We start from the raw sequence: 22109 nt of genomic DNA, 5'->3' as shown, positions 1-22109 counted from the left end.
TACGGATATTTTTTTTCCAGTTGTCTTTTCCTTTTTGTGTTCGGTTTTTCACCATTTGATGTCGTCTTGAGTGCTTTGGAATGATTTCTGAGACTCTTTTCCTTGGATTGACAACTTCCTTTGGGGATTGTGTCGTTTCCATATTTTTTTTTTACTTTTCCGAACACTATTCACATTTTGTCCTTTTCTTGTTTATCCTTTTCCCTTGCACAACCTCACTTTTTGTGCTCGGATTTGATTCCGATTTTGCATGCATTCATGATATTTCATTTCCATGATAGTGGTATTTTTACTTTTCTAGAAAAGCATGTTAATTGCTTACTTCTTTCATAAAGAGGCATTAATGCATACTTTAGCGTAATTATCCTTAACTTGTGGGGTTTTAGTGTAATTAAATAAAGTAATTAATTTTCATCTTGGGAACCATTTTGCAATTAAATTTGGAAGATATTTTCAAAAATAACATTTTTGTAATTTTTGAAAAGTGTGACAAGTATCACACTCTCATTGGTCCACTTGTTGACATTTGTATAGAAACACTTTGATGCATTGGATGATGACATTTGAAGGGTGAGGATTCACCCGCTTGTTGGCCTAGGATTGGTGCACTTGTTGGCTTGGATGGTTGACAAGTGTAGGTGTGGGATTAAGCCTAGGAAGGAGCCATGGATTGGTGACAAGTGTAGGGCCACAATTTAGTCTTGCAAATATCTTTGGGCCACTTTGGGATTATGGTTAAAAAGGAGGGTTTTTGTGCAATTGACCATAGATGTGTGTGTTGACCATGGTGCAAGATCACATAGTGAGTGGAGGATTTCTATTTCCTCCACTCACACTTTATTCATTGTTTTCATTATCTTCCTCACCATAAACCCTAGCCTCCATGGATGAAGCTTAAAGCCTTAAGCTTTGACTTTGAATTTTGAGAGCCTTCCATTGATTTCCAAGTTTAACCTTGTGAATACTTTTTGTTCCCCTCATCCTTCTCTTCATAACCCTAAAAGGGTTTGCCATTTTGAGCTTGCTTGCCTTGGATTCAAGAGGAACAATCCTCTTGTGAGGTAGGGGATGTTATAGGGTTATATGTTTGTTATCTTGCATGTTTTTTATGCTTATATGACTTTTATGCTTGAATTGTGTTAATTTGAGAAATTATGATTAATGGTAGTTTGCTTATAACTCACTTTTGACTTGGTATATGGTATGGCCATGACTTGATCTTTGTTGTATGTTAATTTGGAATGATTTGAATAGGTTCTCAAATCTAGAGATTTAATGAATTTAATTTGATTTAAATTCTAGTAAATTGTGTATTGTTTGTATCCCATTTTGGACTTGATATATGGTATGACTATGACTTAGTGCTTGTTATATATTTATTTGGGATCATTTGAGTGACTTTTGAAAATTAGAGATTTAATTAATTTAGGATTAATTAAATTCTACATGATGGTATCTTGCCCACTTTGCACTTTTGATTTGATATATGTAATGACCATGATATGTCTTTTAACATATATTATTTTGAGGCCATTTGAAAATGAATTGAAATCTAGAGAGTTTAATTATTTTCATTTAATTAAACTATATCTTATTGTTCGATGGATTCAAGCATGTTCTAGAAATTGCTTCTATATTAGGATCATGGACTTAAATTTGTTGTATGTTCACTTGGTTATATTTTGAGTATTGGATAACATAGTTATTATATTAATATTCATGAGAATGTGTTTTCTTTAATGAATATGTTGTTGCCTTATGTAAAAAATTGCACTCTTTGTATTGGACATTTTTCATGCCATAGTAGTTGTAGACTTTGTGCATGTATTGTATATGTTTCCAAATTTGGTTGTACTTGGTAGATAGTTGATATCTTGTATATACATGTTGATATATACGTTGTTGCACAACTTGTTGATTTTGGAAACTTGGGGATGTTGTTGTTTGGCTACGGCTGACTTGGTTCTAGTACGGGGGATTGTCCCTCTATATAGTCTAGTGCGCACATAGGGAGGTTACCCATGGGCTAGTAACCCTAAAGTAACTATGGTGTCGGTCTGATCCGGCGTGACGTCCAAGTATCCACTTTGGTTGATTTCATATTTCGTTTCAAGTTGATAACTATATGATGTTATAACTTACTGTTTCTTATTTGATTCTCCATATTTTGTTGCAAGATGTTAACCTTGTTAAATCATGCTTTATGCGTTGTATCGGAAGTTCCAATGTTGGTTAAATTGTATTGATATCATGATTTTTGTTTTGGTGTTCAAATGTGGCTTAGGAATGACCCTATAAATTCATTTGGAATATAGACGTTAGGTGGCATGACCCATTTTGGTAGTTCTTGTGTTTTAAATTTCAAGTCGATAACCTTGAGAATCTATATGTTGTTGCTTTGCGTAAGTATGCTCCTATGTTGTTGCTTTGTGTAACCAAGACCCTATGTTGCTAAAATTGCATGAATGAGGTGATTGATGCTAGAAATGATCTTAGGTAGCTAGGATGCTCCTTGAGTCTTACCTTTGACATAGACGTTAGGTGGAATGAATCACAATAATTAAATTATGTAAACTTGTAAAACGTAAGTCGATGCATGCTCATTTCCTACGAGTAGCTTTATGTTACTCACCCCTACGATACTGGGGCATATTTCAGGTACAAGAATCAAAGTTGAGGCCTTCATTATGCTTGGATGGTTTGTGGACTTGGAGACTTCCATTTTTGTGAAGGTTGGCTTGGAATGCCAATTGTAGTCTTATATGTCAACATATGTACATTTGATTCCTTATATGTAATGTGTACATGAGTACATTCTTTACGATGTATTTGAAATATATGAGATGAGGCCGAAGGCCAATGACATGTAATTTGTATTCTATGTAAATTTTGATTTCATGGAATATTATGAAAGTATTGAAAAATATTGAGTTTTTGCTCCACCATGTTTGCATTGGGTGTGGGAATTCCATTTTTATTCTTCCATTAGCATTCAATCACCATGTATGAAGTGTGGCCAAGGGCCAAGCGGCATTTTGAAACCATCTCATGATTTTGAATTCCAAGTTTTCATTCCAAATTACATTTTTGGCATTTTGGCCGTTGGGAGGGTCATATTTTGCATCGGCCATATTTTTGGGCCATGGACCATTGTAGCACATTTTACTACGTAAGTTACGTTTGCGTGCATAGTCGTTTCCAGGCAAAGCTTCTTCTTTGGTGATATGAGCCTCCTACGGACTCATTTTACACTTTTGTTGCATAACCTGACCTAAGGGTATTTTGGAAATTTTTTTTAGGAAATAAATTCCGTTCTTCACATAGTTGAATAGAAAACATGTTTTTAGGGGGGGTTTATTTTTCGTGTTTCTCCGAAAAATGTCGTCTTAGCATCGGAAATCGCATCCGAAGTTCAGCTCTCAGTTTTTAAATTTAGCAGCTTTTTGGACCCTCTGGATCAGTTTTCTTAGGAGGACATTTTGGGTATTTCACAGTGTTTTTCGATTTTTCTAAAATTCACGTAGAAAACTCGATTTTGAGGGAGGTTTCTTCTTTGAGTTTTTCCAAAAAATGCAATCTTGGCCCTCAAATTTCCATTTTTCCCGGAAAAACCCCTGCTGCCAGGTTTTTGGGTCGCACCCTTACTGCCCCTTTACATCTAAACGTTTAGATGGGGCTTCGTAACCGGTTACATGTGCATGGACAATGTTTTGGTCAAATTTTTTGGCCTTTTAATCGGTTAGAAGGATCTCCTAACCGGTTATATGCTCTTGGGTTGGTATTTTTTGACCGTTTTGCCCATGTTTCTTCCGTTAGCCATATCTTCTTCATCCGGACTCCGAATCAAGCGAATTTTGAGTCTAAGTTTATTAATTTTTCATTGTCTTTCCAATGGTGTGCTCGATGGCATCTACTTTTAAGCTAAAAATGACAATTTTACCCCTAGGTTCATTCTTGTCCCTTTTTGAAACGTTGCTTGCACAATTGTTTCCTTTGGGTTCTGTGACCTCATTGAGTGTCACATTGGTGTCTTAGAGATGCGTGGTATCTCTAGAGATCGTGTTTCATTTTTTGCTTCCGCATTCTAGATCCAGTTCGGGTCATCACAGGACATACTGGGTTGAAAAATCCAAGGTCGTCACATTTATGGTTGGACATGGTTATTTGAGAAGTAGCTATGACAGTTGTGTCTACTATTGGAAGCTCTCAGATGGTTCTTTTGTATACTTGTTGTTATTTGTTGACGACATACTTATTGCTGCAAAAGACATGTTAGAAATCAACAAGTTAAAATCTCAGTTGAATACTGAATTTGAGATGAAAGATCTTGGTGTAGCGAAGAAGATTTTGGGCATGGAAATTTAGAGGGATCGCCAAGCTAGCAGGTTGAGTTTGTCATAGAAGAGTTATATTGAGAAAGTGATTGAGCGGTTCAACATACAGAATTCCAAGCCTGTGAGCACACCACTTGTTGCTCATTTTCGCCTTTCTGCAGCTTTATCACCGCAGTCCGAAGAGGAGAAGGAGCACATGTCATGTGTTCCACGCTAGTGAAGTTGGTAGCTTGATGTATGCAATGGTTTGCACTCGCCTTGATATTTCACATGCAGTCAGTATAGTTAGCAGAAATATGGATAATCTAGGAAAAGGGCATTGGCTAGCCGTGAAGTGGATTCTTCGGTATTTGAAAGGTACCGCAGATATTGGCTTAGTTTATTAAAAGAGTAGTTATAATTTTGGCAGTGTTGTTGGTTTTGTGGACTTCGATTATACTAGTGATTTAGATAGAAGAAGATCTCTGACTGGATAGGGCTTTAATCTCTTAGGTCTTACAATTAGTTGGAAAATAACTTTGCAATCTACAGTTGCTCTCTCTACTACAGAAGTAGAATATATGGCATCCACTGAAGCAGTGAAGGAAGCTATTTGGTTGAAAGGTTTGGTTAGTGTTTTGGGTTTGCAGCATAACTCATTGTTACTTATTATAACAATCAGAGTGCGATATATTTGACCAAATATTAAATGTATTACGAGAGAACCAAATACATTGATGTCAGATATAATTTTATTCGGGATGTTATATCAGAAGGAATTACTATAATGAATAAAATTGGCATGGCTGAAAATCCGACGGATATCATCACATAGTCCATTCCGGCTTTTAAGTTCAAGCATTGCTTAGACTTGGTTAGTATTCTCAAATGTTGAAATTGCCTTTAGGAGCTTAGTGGAGAAGACAGTTTGTTTTGCAGAGATACAGTGGCTCATATGAATTTTCGCCAAGGTGGAGATTTGTTAAAAGTTATGGCTCAAATTCTGCTAACTCACCATGCAATAGCTCACCACTTACATCATCATGCAATAGCTCATCACTTGTATCATCAGCTTCCCCTTCAAGTATGCGTGATCTCCAAGCTATGTTTGAAAATTTTTTGGTGTCAGCCTGTAATACCCCGTAATTTTAAAGAATGTATTTAAATTAATTTTGTGTTAGGTTAATTAATTTTATTTATTTATGCATACTACATTATTTTATTAAGTTTATTTAATTGTGCATGTAAATTAATTGTGTATGTTAAAATAAGTAAATTTGTTCATGTAATTATGCATGTATTCTTATTAATAATTTTATTTGTTGGTTATGCTTATATTAATCATTATTAGTTAAGTAAATTATTATATTTGTGTTATATAGTATTATGATGATATAATGTATTATTTTGTAATAATAATAATTATATTAGTTTAATAATAATAATAATAATATAATAATAATAATTATAAAAGTTTTATTAATAATAATATTAGTAATAATACTATTAGTATTAAATCAATGTAATGATGAAAAATTAAATACTAGGATAGAATTTCATTTACTATGGTAGAATGGTGGATCAAATATCTTGATTAAGATAGCATTGTCTTAAAGCCATATAGGTAGGAATATGAGAAATGGGTGAGAAGTTATTATAAATTAGATATTTGTATTATATATATTATATAAGTTTGTATATATATATTAGTAGCCAACTTACTCTAAAGGTAACTTACTTAAGTTAGAAAGCTTAAACATTCTAGTGAGCTATTTTATAAGAGTGCAAGGAAAAGAGAAAGAGAAAGAAGCTTGGACCGGTGTAGGCGATTTTACCCGACTACGCGAAACCGGCGGATTTATTTTAAATCCAAAAAGGCAAGTTATTATCTATTTTTCCCCTTTGAATCCATAAATTATTCATTTAATTTATTTCAGGTTTTTCTAGAGACTAGAAACCATGCTAGGAGTTGCAATAAATTATTTTTAGTTTATTAAAATATTGTGTTTTAATTATTAAAGAGGATTAGTTATTTATTTATTAGCCTATGTAATTAAAATATAGCTGAAAATAATTAAATAAGGCTTTAGGGATTTTTCTAGAATTTTCTAGATTTTTCCGGGGCTTTTCTGCAATTTCCGGCGAGCCTCCGGCGAGGATTCCGGTCACCGGCAGTGGGGAAGACAACCGGAGTAATCCGGTGTGAGGCAGCGCACAAGGGTTCCCATGCGCTTACATCAGCAGCTGTTGGATTAACTTTTGACCACTAGATTGATTCTATGTAGCATAGTGTACAATAATAGCATACGCGCACTTCAGGGACCATTGGATTAAAGGATGATCATTAAGATCAATCCAGTGTAGCGCCCCCACATAGAAACGGTACAACCGACCAACCAGAACACGCCACGTCAGCAGGAACCATTAATGCGCGCGTGGCTGATGCCAGACGCGCGTGGAGGCGCGTGTGCGCGCGTGAGAGGGTGGAAAACATAGGGCTGCGCGTGGGGAAGCTTAGGGCGGCGCGTGGGGGCGCGTGAGGGGCCCTGTCAGCTGCTGGAAATTACCAGAATACCCCTAGGCATGTTTTGTAATTTCCAGAACCTTAAACTTGCACTTTTGGGCCTATGGTTGGTACTTACGGATTTAACGGGACATTAAATTATTATTTTATTAAACCGTTAGTTATTATTATGTCCGATTAATATTTTTAAATATTAATTATATCGTTTTCAATACAGATCACCATTAAACGGATGTAGTTAATTTAATGACATTGTTAATAATTAATTGTGTTATTATTTTATTAAACAGTATTAAATCATTAATGTTAAAATTAAATGATTACATGGTTTTAATTCAAATAAATTGTCCGTTATACATTACAGGATTATTTATGTTGTTAATGATATACAAACCATGATTATTATGCTGTGTGCATTTCAGGAAATAAATGGACTGTTTAATTATGTCGCATTTATATTATATGGATGTGTTGCCATATAGAACCATGTGAGCTGGCTAATAAGTTTAGACTCATTTATACCTTATGCATTCGTTGCGATAGACAGATGTGTGGCTGTCGGGGTATGTGGTTTAATATTATTGGCATGTGTTGCCTAATTGACATACTAAGTATATTTATTAATAATGTTGGCATGTGTTGCCTAATTTATATGCTCAGTATATTCATCAGTACTTTGCGAGGTGTTATCATTGTGTAGTTCGTTATAGTCTGTGTTGTCAGTACCGTGCACCATGTATAATAGCTGATTTCCCGGGTAGGGAAAGGCGACACTTGACCACCTAGTGTGAGTCTAAGTGATCACCGTCTATTCTGGTTGAGGTCATGTTATACATCGGATAGTTCCCATAGGATGTATACAGATATAGTACTCAACCGATTCATAATGATTAATTTATTTGATTCTCTGATTTGGGTCATAGTAGAGAGGACTTGCTCGTGGGGTTGACCCACCATTGTTGTTATTTCAGGATACGGTCAATATCCGTTTCAAGGCTGAGGTTAGCAGTGTGGGACCATCATCCGAACTCATCTACTCTTACGATCCAGTGCAGGGTAGAAGTTTTATGTAATACTTCAGTTTCAGTTTTTATTTACTTTTGACGTTGAACTCTCAGGGTTATATTTAGGGATCCCTGACGTAGGATTTCCAAGTTGTAATGAAGTACTGTATTAAATAAAGGATGGATGGATGTTGTATTATTTAACGTTTCTTTCCTGTCTAAATTCTTTTATTTCCATCATTTTGTATTCCATGCTTGTATATTGCCAATTGTTTTTGATATCCCTCGTTTTTCGTGTATAAGCCTGATCAACTTATGCGTGGAAAATGTGGGGGTGTTACACAGCCCATGTGCTTGATCAACAAACATAAGCTGCTATAAATAGCCTATGTTCATGGCATCTGAGAAGCATCCAAATTTTTTTTGAGTGTTTACTTAATATCAAGCAAAGCAAAGTGTGTGAGAGTCTTGGGTGTAATTTGGGTTTTGGGTGTGAGCCACGTAGCCTTATACCTCTATATTTTAATAGTGAAATATTGATCTGTCTTCTCCCCGCAGACGTAGGCACAGCCGAACCACGTAAATCCTTATCTCGTTTGTGTGTGCACTATTTTATTTTTTCTTCATTTATTTTTCTCTTGTTATCATAAATTTCTACTCGATCCTTATTGCGTAACAAATGCATTCTCTCTAGACTCTCTAAGTGACAACCATAGACGATGTATGCGAAGGCAAGGACTTCTCATTTCCGAAGCAAAAAAAGGGAATCCTCCAATGGTGGACCGAAAACAATCCCTTGAATACCCAGCTCGATCGAACAAAAGACCTCTCAGAGTACATTTTCTACGATGGCCCACCATTCTCCACCGGTCTAGCTCACTACCACTACATTCTCGCCGGCACGATCAAGGACATAGTGACCAGGTCCAGACCATGACGGGCCATCATGTGACCTAGTGATTCGGGTGGGACTGCCATGGCTTGCCTATCGATTTCGAGATCGATACCAAGTTGGGAATTAAGAGCAGAGAGGATGTGCTGAAGATGGGGATTGATAAATACAATGAGAAGTGTGACGAGCCCCTTTCTAAATGTTTAGAAAATGAACTTTGTAATGCGAGAGGTCACTTCACAAGGTCAAACTATGAATGTGGTTTATGAAGCCTTTCTAGTCAAATTTATATTTATAAAAACCACTACTACAACTAATGCAGAATAGCGAGTAAGGATCGTCCGCAGGGATTATACGTATTGGAATTTAATTTCGACTCTAATGTATCAAATGATTGCAAAGGAGGATTGGTTGGTTGATTACTTTAGAAAATAAGTAATGAAAATGCAATTAAAATAAACTAAGTTGAGATAGGGATTTAAGAGATGAGAAGTGAGGTCTTGGGGTGCATTGGAATTGCCATCAAGCTTGTTCACCAAACCACACACTTTCAACTAATTTGGGGAAAACCTTCTTGTGAACAAAATGCGACTACCAATTGCAATATTAAGCATGGACCATCAAATTCATGTATGAATTGTATACTTAACCGACAAATAAACTAAGCGTAGCATAAACCATCAATTCTAAGCATGACCCATCAAACTAGTCACAATTGTAGCACACATCAATCAAGAGAATCATAGAATTTGTAATAATAAGCCATGGAATATCAAATCAAGTAAAGATTGTCTACCTACTTACAAGCATGAATTAAATTATAGAACAACCCATCAAGCATAAGCATAATCCATCACCTTAATTGACAAACCCATTTAATGAAAACCATGCCTAACCATCACTAAATCCTTAATTCATCACACATAGACATGTAACAAAGATAGAGAAAATAGCGTAGAGATCAATTCCCAAATAATTACACATAAGATAACATGTAATTACATAGAGAATCAATAGAAATAATTAATCCATAGAAATTAAAGGAGAACCCAAGATTCATTAAATTCACAAGACTAAAACACTAATTACAAGATATTATTCCCCAAAAAGTATGAAAGAGATAGAGGTTAAGATTACAAACTTGGGGCTCATCCAAACCCTAGGGAGAAGTCTAGCCAATCATGGAAAAGGTGGATGTGATCTTGGAACCCTCAAGGGCAATCCCCAAACATGGCTCCATCTTCTTTTTCTTCTTTTTTGTTGAATTCTAGAGAAAGAGTGTGTGTAGATCTTGGAGCCTCCACTCTTCTCCTTCCTTCTAACCCTAATCTTTAACTTTTCTACAGAGAGAAAACTAATTATTACAATGTAAAAATATAATAAAATTGAAGACAAAAGATATTTTACAAAATGGTTCATCCCTTTAAATACAAGGTCCTTAGAGTAGTGAACAAGTCAGAAAATAAGCCCTTAAAAAATCAAATCCCATAGCTATGTGGTAAGTAGAGTTCGGGCACGTGAGAATAAAATAGCTCGCTACCAGCATATTTTCGATCGATCGAAGAATCTTGATCGATCGAAAAATTCTTGATCTATTTAAAAATTCAGCATTTTTGAACTTTTTCGGATTTTTCTGGAATCTTATCGGAACTTTTGTTTGACTCCAAAAAGGCAGTAATGGACCATTTTTAGCCCGTTTGAACCTTATTGACATAAAATAGACAAAAATACAAATGAGTACTTAAACAGGAAAATAAAGATAAATGAATGGATTAAAATACCCTAACTTAGGTACTAAAATGCATCACATTTGAGCACTCATCACACCCTCAAACTTAGATATTGCTACTCCCTAGCAATAAATAAACATTTAAGTAACTATGAACTAGAAAATAATGAAATGATAACACCACTTTCGTAGGGAACATGATTACATTTAGCATATGCAACAAGCCTTTTAAACCACTAGGTTACCCTTAGCGGACGAGTGAAGTCTCGTGAGGGTTTCCAAAAATATACCCACAAACATTGAGCTCTTGCTCACTAAAGAGGTACCAACATGCAAAACAAGAATTGAGAGAAAATTACCTCAAGTATGCAATTTTTCAACCATTTTCAAGCGATTTCCCAAAATCTCAATACCAAGCAAACAAGTGTGGTCCTCCACACATCAAGACAATGATCATGCAAATCAAAACAATTCTAGAATCCTTTTTAAGTGAACCGACATCAAATATGTTGCTATCTAAGCTAATTAAAGAAATAATCACATCCGGCCTCAAACTAACACACAAATCTTGAATCGATCATCAAGACAAAGAATGGGTCTTTTATTAAAGCTTTATTCAACTAGGTGCACTTATTTTTTCCACTCGATTTTTTTTTCTTCTACTAACCTAAAGGATTAAAGATGGAAGCATGGTGCAATGTGTTAATCTATTAAGCTTTTCTAGCGATCCATGAGGTCGAGCGTTAGGTCAATGACTCCCAAACTGGACGACTTTAGGGCATTTGATGTTTAAACACCCTTAAGGATTTACAAGCTCAAATTAACTAGTCTACAAATCAAAACAATCTCCATCTACATGGTGAGCTTGAAATTAAGTATGCTCACCAGTTGTGAAACATATCTCTATCCGCGTGTTGCTTGCCATGGTTGCTCTATTTGACTTGAAACTTGAGTAACTTGATGTTAAAATAGCTTTTCTACATGGTGAGCCTGAAGAAGAAATTTATATGCATCAGCCAGAGGGGTTTGTTGCTCAGGGAAAAGAAAACCATGTTTGTTTGTTGAAGAAATCTTTGTATGGATTGAAGCAATCACCAAGGCAGTGGTACAAGAGGTTTGACACTTTTATGGTTGGACATGGTTATTTGAGAAGTAGCTATGACAGTTGTGTCTACTATCAGAAGCTCTCAGATGGTTCTTTTGTATACTTGTTGTTATTTGTTGATGACATGCTTATTGCTGCAAAAGACATGTTAGAAATCAACAAGTTAAAATCTCAGTTGAATACTGAATTTGAGATGAAAGATCTTGGTGTAGGGAAGAAGATTTTGGGCATGGAAATTCAGAGGGATCGCCAAGCTGGCAGGTTGAGTTTTCATAGAAGAGTTATATTGAGAAAGTGCTTGAGCGGTTCAACATGCAGAATTCTAAGCCTGTGAGCACACCACTTGCTGCTCATTTTTGCCTTTCTACAGCTTTATCACCGCAATCCGAAGAGGAGAAGGAGCACATGTCACATGTTCCACGCTAGTGCAATTGGTAGCTTGATGTATGCAATGGTTTGCACTCGCCTTGATATTTCACATGTAGTCAGTATAATTAGCAGATATATGGATAATCCAGGAAAAGAGCATTGGCTAGCTGTGAAGTGGATTCTTCAGTATTTGAAAGGTACTGCAGATATTGGCTTAGTTTATTAGAAGAGTAGTAATAATTTTGGCAGTGTTGTTGGTTTTGTGGACTCCGATTATACTGGTGATTTGGATAGAAGAAGATCTCTGACAGGATAGGTCTTTACTCTCTCAGGTCCTTCAAATGTATCATGAGAGAACGAAACACATTGATGTCAGATGAAATTTTATTCAGAATGTTATATCAGAAGGAATTACTACAATGAATAAAATTGGTATGGCTGAAAATCCGACGGATATGATGACATAGTCCATTCCGGCTCTCAAGTTTAAGCATTGCTTGGACTTGGTTGGTATTCTCAAATGTTGAAATTGCCCTTACGAGTTTAATGGAGAAGACAGTTTGTTTTGCAGAGATACAGTGGCTCATTTTTTATTTTCGCCAAGGTGTAGATTTGTTAAAAGTTGTGGCTCAAATTCTGTCAACTCACCATACAATAGCTCACCACTTACATCATCATGCAATAGCTCATCACTTGTATCATCAGCTTCCCTTCCAAGTATGCGTGATCTCCAAGCTGTGTTTGAAAAGTTTTTGGTGTTAGCCCATGTGCTTGATCAACAAGCATAAGCTGCTATAAATAGCCTATGCCCATGGCATCCGAGAAGCATCCAAAATTTTTTTGAGTGTTTACTTAATATCAAGCAAAGCAAAGTGTGTGAGAGTTTTGGGTGTAATTTGGGTTTTGGGTGTAAGCCACGTAGCCTTATACCTCTATATTTCAATAGTGAAATATTGATCTATCTTCTCCCCGCAGACGTAGGCACAGCCGAACCACGTAAATCCTTATCTCATTTGTGTGTGCGCTATTTTCTTTTTTCTTGTCATTTATTTTTCTCTTGTTCTCATAAACTCTTACTCGATCCTTATTGCGTAACAAATGTATTTTCTCTAGACTCTCTAAGTGGTGGCCATGGACGATGTATGCGAAGGCAAGGACTTCCCATTTCTGAAGCAAAAAGAGGGAATCTTCTAATGGTGGACCGAAAACAATCCCTTGGATACCCAGCTCGATCGAACAAAAGACCTCCTAGAGTATATTTTCTATGATGGCCCACCATTCTCCACAGGTCTACCTCACTACGACTACATTCTCGCTGGCATGATTAAGGACATAGTGACCAGGTACCAGACCATGACGGGCCATCACGTGACCTGGTGATTCCGGTGGGACTGCCATGGCTTACCCGTCGATTTCGAGATCGATACCAAGTTGGGAATTAAGAGCAGAGAGGATGTGCTGAAGATGGGGATTGATAAATACAATGAGAAGTGTGATGAACCCCTTTCTAAGTGTATAAAAAATGAACTTTGTAATGCGAGAGGTCGCTTCGCAAGGTCAAACTATGAATGTGGTTTATGAAGCCTTTCAAGTCAAATTTATATTTATAAAAACCACTACTACAACTAATGCAGCATAGTGAGTAGGGATCATCCGCAGGGATTATACATATTGGAATTTAATTTCGACTCTAATGTATCAAATGATTGCAAAGGAGGGTTGGTTGGTTGATTCCTTTAGAAAATAATTAATGAAAATGCAATTAAAATAAACTAAGTTGAGATAGGGATTTAAGAGATGAGAAGTGAGGTCTTGGGGTGCATTGGAATTGCCATCAAGCTTGTTCACCAAACCACATACTTTCAACTAATTTGGGGAAAACCTTTTTGTGAACAAAATGCGACTACCAATTGCAATATTAAGCATGGACCATCAAATTCATGTATGAATTGTATACTTAACCGACAAATAAACTAAGTGTAGCATAAACCATCATTTCTAAGCATGACCCATCAAACTAGTCACAATTGTAGCACATATCAATCTAGAGAATCATAGAATTTGCAATAATAAGCCATGGAATATCAAATCAAGTAAAGATTGTCTACCTACTTACAAACATGAATTAAATTATAGAACAACCCATCAAGCATAAGCATAATCCATCAAATTAATTGATAAACCAATCTAATGAAAACCATACCTAACCATCACTAAATCCTTATTTCATCACACATAAACATGTGACAAAGATAGAGAAAATAGCGTAGAGATCAATTCCCAAATAATCACACATAAGACAACATGTAATTACATAAAGAATCAATAGAAATAATTAATCCATAGAAATTAAAGGAGAACCCAAGATTCATTAAATTCACAAGACTAAAACACTAATTATAAGATATTATTCCCCAAAAAGTATGAAAAAGATAGAGGTTTAGATTACAAACTTGGGGCTCATCCAAGCTCCAAGGAGAAGTCTAGCTAATCATGGAGGAGGTGGATGTGATCTTGGAACCCTCAAAGACAATCCCCAAACATGGCTCCATCTTCTTCATCTTCTTCTTTGTTGAATTCTTGAGAGAGAGTGTGTGTAAATCTTGGAGCCTCCACTCTTCTCCTTCCTTCTAACCCTAATCTCTAACTTTTCTAGAGAGAGAAAACTAACTATTACAATGTAAAAATATAATAAAATTGAAGACAAAAGATATTTTACAAAATGGTTCATCCCTTTAAATACAAGGTCCTTAGAGTAGTGAACAAGTCAGAAAATAAGCCCTTAAAATATCTAATCCCAGAGTTATGTGACAAGTAGAGTTTGGGCACGCGAGAATAAAATAGCTCGCTGCCTGCATATTTTCGATCGATTGAAGAAATCTTGATCGATCGAAAAATTCTTGATCTATCTAAAAATTCAGTATTTTTGACCTTTTTTTCAGATTTTTCTGGAATCTTATCGGAATTTTTGTTTGACTCCAAAAAGGCAGTAATGGACCATTTTTAGCCCGTTTGAACCTTATTGACCTAAAATAGACAAAAACACAAGTAAGTACTTAAACAGGAAAATAAAGATAGATGAATGGACTAAAATACCCTAACTTAGGTGCTAAAATGCGTCACATTTGAGCACTCATCACACCATCAAACTTAGATATTGCTAGTCCCTAGCAATAAATAAACATCTAAGTGACTATGAACTAGAAAGTAATGAAATGATAACGCCACTTTCGTAGGGAACACGATTACATTTAGCATATGCAACAAGCCTTTTAAACCACTAGGTTTCCCTTAGCAGACGAGTGAAGTCTCGTGAAGGTTTCCAGAAATATACCCACAAACATTGAGCTCTTTCTCACTAAAGAGGTACCAACATGCAAAATAAATATTGAGAGAAAATTACCCCAAGTATGCAATTTTTCAACCCTTTTCAAGCGATCTCCCAAAATCTCAATACCAAGCAAACAAGTGTGGTCCTCCACGCATCAAGACAATGATCATGCAAATCAAAACAATTCTAGAATCCTTTTTAAGTGAACCGACATCAAATATGTTGCTATCTAAGCCAATTAAAGAAATAATCACATTCAGCCTCAAACTAACACACAAATCTTGTACCGATCGTCAATACAAAGAATGAACCTTTTATTAAAGCTTTATTCAACTAGATACACTTATTTTTTATTATTTTTTTATTATTATTTTTTTCCTACTAACTTAGAGGATCAAAGATGGAAGCATGATGCAATGTGTTGATCTATTAAGCTTTCTAGCGATCCATGAGGTCGAGCGTTAGGTCAATGACTCTCAAACCGGATGACTTTAGGGCATTAGATGTTTAAATACCGTACAAACTCAAATTAATTAGGCTACAAATCAAAACAATCTCCATCTAATCATTTCCCACTTCTCACCTTTTGGGAGAAGTCCTCACTTTTTTATTTTCTTTTTTATTTTATTTTTTTAACCTAGAGTTTGGGTTCTCTACCTTTCGACGCGAGAAATTCAATGTTTGATGAGACTTGAATCCTAGCTATTTAGTGAAAATGGTTTGTTATCCACCTTTGTCAAGAATGAAAGTTTTCAATACACTACTAGCTCAATTGGGATATTATCAAATTAATAATCAACAAAGTATGTACCCCACAAATAAATGTTAGTGTGCACCTGTACTAGTGTAGAATCCTATAGTGAATCTCAAAACAATCACAAAATCAGGATGATGTGGACCACAAATGTAAGCAAGATATCAATCTTTTGAAAAATTTACTCCTAAGTAGCACCCACAAAGCATACAAGGAGTATTAAACTCTCAAGTCAAGCAATTTTTAAATTCTAAGTATCATGATCCTAAAAAAATCAAAATCATACCTAACAAGGATTTCACATCTTAATCATGCAATTAAAGCTCCAATTTAAGTAGAATACAATAAAGTCACCTTACCCCCAAACTTAAACGCACAGTGTTCTCAATGTGCAATGAGAACAATAGAAAAGTTGGAAAGACTATACCGTCGTAGCAAAGACATGAAGCCCGGTAATGATCCATTAGGAAAAAGTGCACTCCCAAACTTGAAATCAACAACCTACTTAAATAACCACACTAGCAAACTCACATCAAATATCAAATGGAATAAGATAAGTAAATCAAGCATTCTAAGGCAATATAGCACAAGATGAAAGATATATATGAGATCAAGCCCAATAGAAAATATGAAAGTAGCATGACTACACATAAGGGCACAATGGTAAATTTTTTTATATTTTTCATTTAATGAAAGCAAGTATATATAAAATGCAAGTAAATCAAAGAATAAAATGTATGAACAAAATACAAAAAGAAAAAATAAAGAAGGTAAAATGCAATGAAAGAAAATGTACAATGCAAGAAATAAATAACAAAAAGTAAGAAAGAATGTAAGAACAAAATAATTAAAAATAAAAATAAAAACTCTTTATTTTATTATTTATTTTTATTTTTGACATAACAAGTATGTATACACACACACCAAAATAAAACAAATAACATGCAAGGAATGAAAATGCAAGGAAATAAGAGATGCAATATATATTTTTTAATGAACAGTGCTCGATCGATCGAAAAAGCTTGTAGAATGATGCCCTGGGAACAAAAATTTTCGATGCAATTCCGATCGATCAATTGAGACCATTTTCAATCGATCGGAATAAGCGTTAATCGATCGAGAAAGTCTTCGATCGATCGAACTGGGCGCTGCGTAGGCACAAAATGTTGAATTGGAAAATTTTTCAAAGGCCCCCCAAAATGCATGAATATGGTAAAAAAAAACCTAATTTTTGACAATGAAGTGCAATGGAACATATCTAGATGACACAAGAAGTGAAAAATAAAAAGAAATGGGAGAATAATAGAGTTGAAAACTTTATCAATGCTAGTGTTTAACGTCTCTAGCAAGACGTTAAAAACCGGATATGAAACATCCTTATTGACCCTCTTTTTCATTTTCTCATTTAATGCCTCACTTACAACAATGAAATCATCCTCCAAAACAATGACTTCAAAAGATATGAAAGAGATGATTTTGTTCCTTTCATCTACGGTCTTGAAAACAGAATCAATCATTGTTGGCCTTGCCTCATTTTTGTGCTCTTCAAGTGTATTCAAAGAATCACTTCCTTTGTGAATTAGCAAGGCGATGTCTTTCAAAGACTCAATTGGAATATCAAGAAACACCTTCTCTTCATCCTTTTTCTCTTCCTCAAAAATCACCATCTCCCCACCTTCCAAGTTAGCTAAGGAGTCCATTAGAGAGTTCACTTCATATTTGGAGCTTTCAAGTCAAAATCACAATTTTTATAGATTTCAAAAAGGCATGTCTCAAGAGGGTCTTTGGAGATAATAGAATGAAGGTTTTCTTCAACGAGTTCCTCCTCCTCCTCTCCTACCTCTGTAGTGGTCACCATCTCCTCACTTTCTAAAGTGGCAATGGCGGAGATAAAATCATGTTCAAATTAAGGAAAATCCTCATTAATCATGTTATGCTCTACTGGATTAGCCACTAACTCACTTACCACTTCCTCTTCTATACAAGATAGAGTGCTAGGCATTAGCTCACTTGTCTTATCTTCCTCTTCACTCTTATCATCCTTATCTATGTAAATTAAAGTTCTTGCCATTTTTTCATTTGCCTCTTCCTCCTCCTCTTGACGAGAAATAGTACTTACAATTTACTCAACTTGAGCTTCAAGCTTGGCTAAGATTTGAAAATGAGAGAGAATAAGTTGAGTTTGTGAATTAAGCACATAAAGTAGAACTAACACATTTTCTTGAAATTTGGGTGAGTACCTAGAAGGTAGTGGAGTTGGTTCATCATAAAATAGTGGGGGAGGGCAATAGTCATAAGAATGATTAAAAGTGTGATCAAGTCCATGATAAAATGATGCATGTTGAACATTGGACTCAATCTCATAAGGATTAAAATATGATGGAGGGCATAAGGTGAAGGGAAGAGATTTTCTCCAAACTTGGATCAAATAATGGCTTCATTCACATTAAAAATCCAAATGCAAGAAAAAATTTTGGTCTCCACACGGGCCGATGCTTGCACTTAAAATAAACTAATGAAATTAGCCTCAACAAGGGCTATCACAAACATGCAAAGGAGTGTTCAATTAAAATACAAGAGTTCCAAGAATTGCTCACAAAGATCCTGAAGCAACTTCAAATTTTAATGTTAGCTTTAAGCTCCAATGATTGCTTCAAGTTCCAAAGTTTGTCTTTCTTATAGTCAAGTACCTAATTGACAAATAATATCAAGAAGGAGAAATGAATATATAATGGAAAATAAAATAAAATAAAAATAGAAGCAGTCAAATGAACACTATTGTTTAGTCTAACTCCAACAAAACCGTTAATCCCTGGTAATGGCGCTAAAATTTGACGAGCCCCTTTCTAAGTGTTTAGAAAATGAACTTTGTAATGCGAGAGGTTGCTTCGCAAGGTCAAACTATGAATGTGGTTTATGAAGCCTTTCTAGTCAAATTTACATTTATAAAAACCACTACTACAACTAATGAAGCATAACGAGTAGGGATCATCCGCAGGGATTATATGTGATGGAATTTAATTACAATTCTAATGTATCAAATGATTGCAAATGTTTACAAGGAGTGGTTGGTTGATTACTCTAGAAAATAATTAATTAAAATGTAATTAAAATAAATTAAGTTGAGATAGGGATTTAAGAGATGAGAAGTGAGGTCTTGGAGTGCATTGGAATTGTCACCAAGCTTGTTCACCAAACCACACACTTTCAACTAATTTGGGGAAAACCTTCTTGTGAACAAAATACGACTACCAATTGCAATATTAAGCATGAACCATCAAATTCATGTACGATTTGTCTACTTAACCGACAAATAAACTGAGTGTAGCACAACCCATCAATTCTAAGAATGGCCGTTACAATTGTAGCACACATCAATCTAGAGAATCATGGAATTTGCAATAATAAGCCTTGGAATGTCAAATCAAGTAAAGATTGTCTACCTACCTATAAACATGAATTAAATTTTAGAATAACTTATCAAGTATAAGCATACTCCATCAAATTAATTAGCAAACCCATGCCTAGCCATCACTAAATCCTTAATTCATCACACATAGACATGTAACAAAGATAGAGAAGATAGTGTAGAGATCAATTCCCAAATAATCACATATAAGATAATATATAATCATATAGAGAATCAATAGAAAAAATTAACCTATAGAAATCAAAGGAGAACCCAAGATTCATTAAATTCACAAGGCTAAAACACTAATCACAATATATTATTCCCCAAAAAGTATGAAAGAGATAGAGGTTTAAATTACAAACTTGGGGCTCATCCAAGCCCCAATGAGAAGTCTAGCTAATCATGGAGGAGGTGGGTGTGATCTTGGAACCCTCAAGGGCAATCCCCAAACATGACTCCATCTTCTTCCTCTTTTTCTTTGTTGAATTCTAAAGAGAGAGAGTGTGTGTGTAGATCTTGGAGCCTCCACTCTTTTCCTTTCTTCTAACCCTAATCTCTAACTTTTCTAGAGAGAGAAAACTAACTATTACAATGTAAAAATATAATAAAATTAAAGACAAAAGATATTTTACAAAATATTTCAATTCCCTTTAAATACAAGGTCCTTGGAGTAGTGAACAAGTCAGAAAATAAGCTCTTAAAATATCAAATCCCGCAACTATGTGGTAGGTAGAGTTTGGGTACGTGGGAATTAAACAGCTCGCTGCCAGTGTATTTTCGATCGATTAAAGAAATCTTCGATTAATCAAAAAATTCTCGATCCATCTAAAAATTAAGCATTTTTGACATTTTTCCAGATTTTTCTGGAATCTTCTCGAAACTTTTGCTTTACTCAAAAAGGCTGTAATGAACCATTTTCAGCCCATTTAAACCTTATTGACCTAAAATAGACAAAAACACAAATAAGTACTAAAACGGAAAAATAAAGATAAATGAATGGACTAAAATACTCTACCTTAGGTGCTAAAATGAGTCACATTTGAGCACTCATTAGAGTGTCGGAGTTTTGTAACACGGTACCTGGAGAAGATTGTATAGAGGAGCGGTCAGTGGATCGATTTCAAGAATGATTACAAGACTATGGACTTGAAGTTTATAGAGAGTGGTTAGTGGGTCTTTTCTAAGTTATTTGAAAAGGGTCTCGTCTATAGAGGTTTCAAGGTTATGCCATATAGCACCGGTTGCAAGATTCCATTGTCTAATTTTGAAGCCAATTCAAACTATAAGTACGTACCTGATCCTGAATTGAGTCCCTGAATTTGTGAAAGAAAAACGCTTTCACAATTTGCTAGAAAATGCAAGAGACTGGGCTGTTTTCACAATTGGCTAGAAAATGCAAGAGACTAGGCTGTTAGTCGAAGTAGATTATGGGGAACTCCTCTTTCACTATGGATTAGCGAGGATGGTAAGGAAACAATAGTTATGGATTCAATTGATAAACTTGAAACACTTTCTGGTGTCAAAGTGACTGATTTGCATCTTCACCATACTGATCACATCACAATTCCTTCCAGTCGTGGCCCTAATTTTGGCGTGTAGATGATGTGTTTGATTGTTGGTTTGAGAGCTGGTCCATGCCTTAATGCTTATATCCATTATCCGTTTCAGAATGCTGAACGTTTTGAGAATAATTTCCCTGGCCATTTTATGGCAGAGGGCTGGATCAAACTCGTGGATGGTTCAATACTGTTATGGTCTTGTCTAGTGCATTATTTGGGAAACCAACATTTAGGAATCTCATTTGCAATGGGTTTATCCTTGCTGAAGATAGTAAAAAGATGAGTAAAAGATTGAAGAACTATCCTCAGTGTATGGAAGTCATTAATGAATACGGTGCTGATGCGTTATGACTGTACCTTATTAATTCACCAGTTGTTCGTGCAGAGCCTTTTTGTTTCAAAAAGAATGGAGTGTATGGTGTTGTCAAAGATGTTTTTTTGCCGTGGTACAATGTATACAGGTTCCTTGTTTAGAATGTAAAAAGACTTAAGACCCAGGGATTTGCACCATTTGTTCCTATTGAACAGTTCACTTTTCAAAAGTCATCTAATGTGCTTGATCAGTGGATCAACTCGGCCACTCAGAGTTTGGTTCATTTTGTCTACCAAGAAATGGATGCATATCGACTGTATATGGTGGTTCCTTATCTCCTGAAATTTCTTGATAACCTTACGAATATATATGTGTGGTTGAACAGTAAGAGACTTAAAGGCCGGACGGGAGAAGAAGACTGCAGGATGGCACTTTCAACCTTATACCAGGTGCTTCTAACTTCTTGTAAAGCAATGGCTCCATTTACGCCATTCTTTACTGAAGTTCTGTACCAAAATTTGTGAAAAGTTTGCAATGAATTAGAGGAAAGCATCCACTATTGCAGATTTCCTCAAGAAGAAGGAAAGGGTGGGGAACGTATTGAACAAAGTGTTAATAGAAACTCTTAAACTCTTAAAAATTGATGGTTGTAGTTCATCCGGATACCGAGTTTCATGATGGGGAAGAGTTGGGATGCAGCGGCGAAGGGGGAACAAGGGTCTGAGATTGATTCAAGTTGAATCGATCGAATGACCCTGAATCGATTTTAAAAACATTCGCTTGCCAGTTCGATCGATCGAACTG

The 22109-nt window shown here is 35.5% G+C and overlaps 1 pseudogene; it reads left to right on the top strand.

Moving 5' to 3' along the window:
- The first annotated feature begins 11469 nt into the window (after nt 1–11469).
- LOC132309125 (isoleucine--tRNA ligase, cytoplasmic-like) lies at nt 11470–21892 on the top strand (annotated as a pseudogene).
- The last annotated feature ends 217 nt before the right edge of the window (nt 21893–22109 follow it).

The sequence above is a fragment of the Cornus florida genome, unplaced genomic scaffold (genome assembly GCF_030987335.1).
Source record: "Cornus florida cultivar Cherokee Brave unplaced genomic scaffold, ASM3098733v1 CherokeeBrave_3.0.0_Hap2_Chr05, whole genome shotgun sequence".
In the NCBI taxonomy this organism is placed as follows: domain Eukaryota; kingdom Viridiplantae; phylum Streptophyta; class Magnoliopsida; order Cornales; family Cornaceae; genus Cornus; species Cornus florida.
Note: the sequence above shows the minus strand (reverse complement) of the source record. Positions and strands in the feature narration are given on the sequence as shown.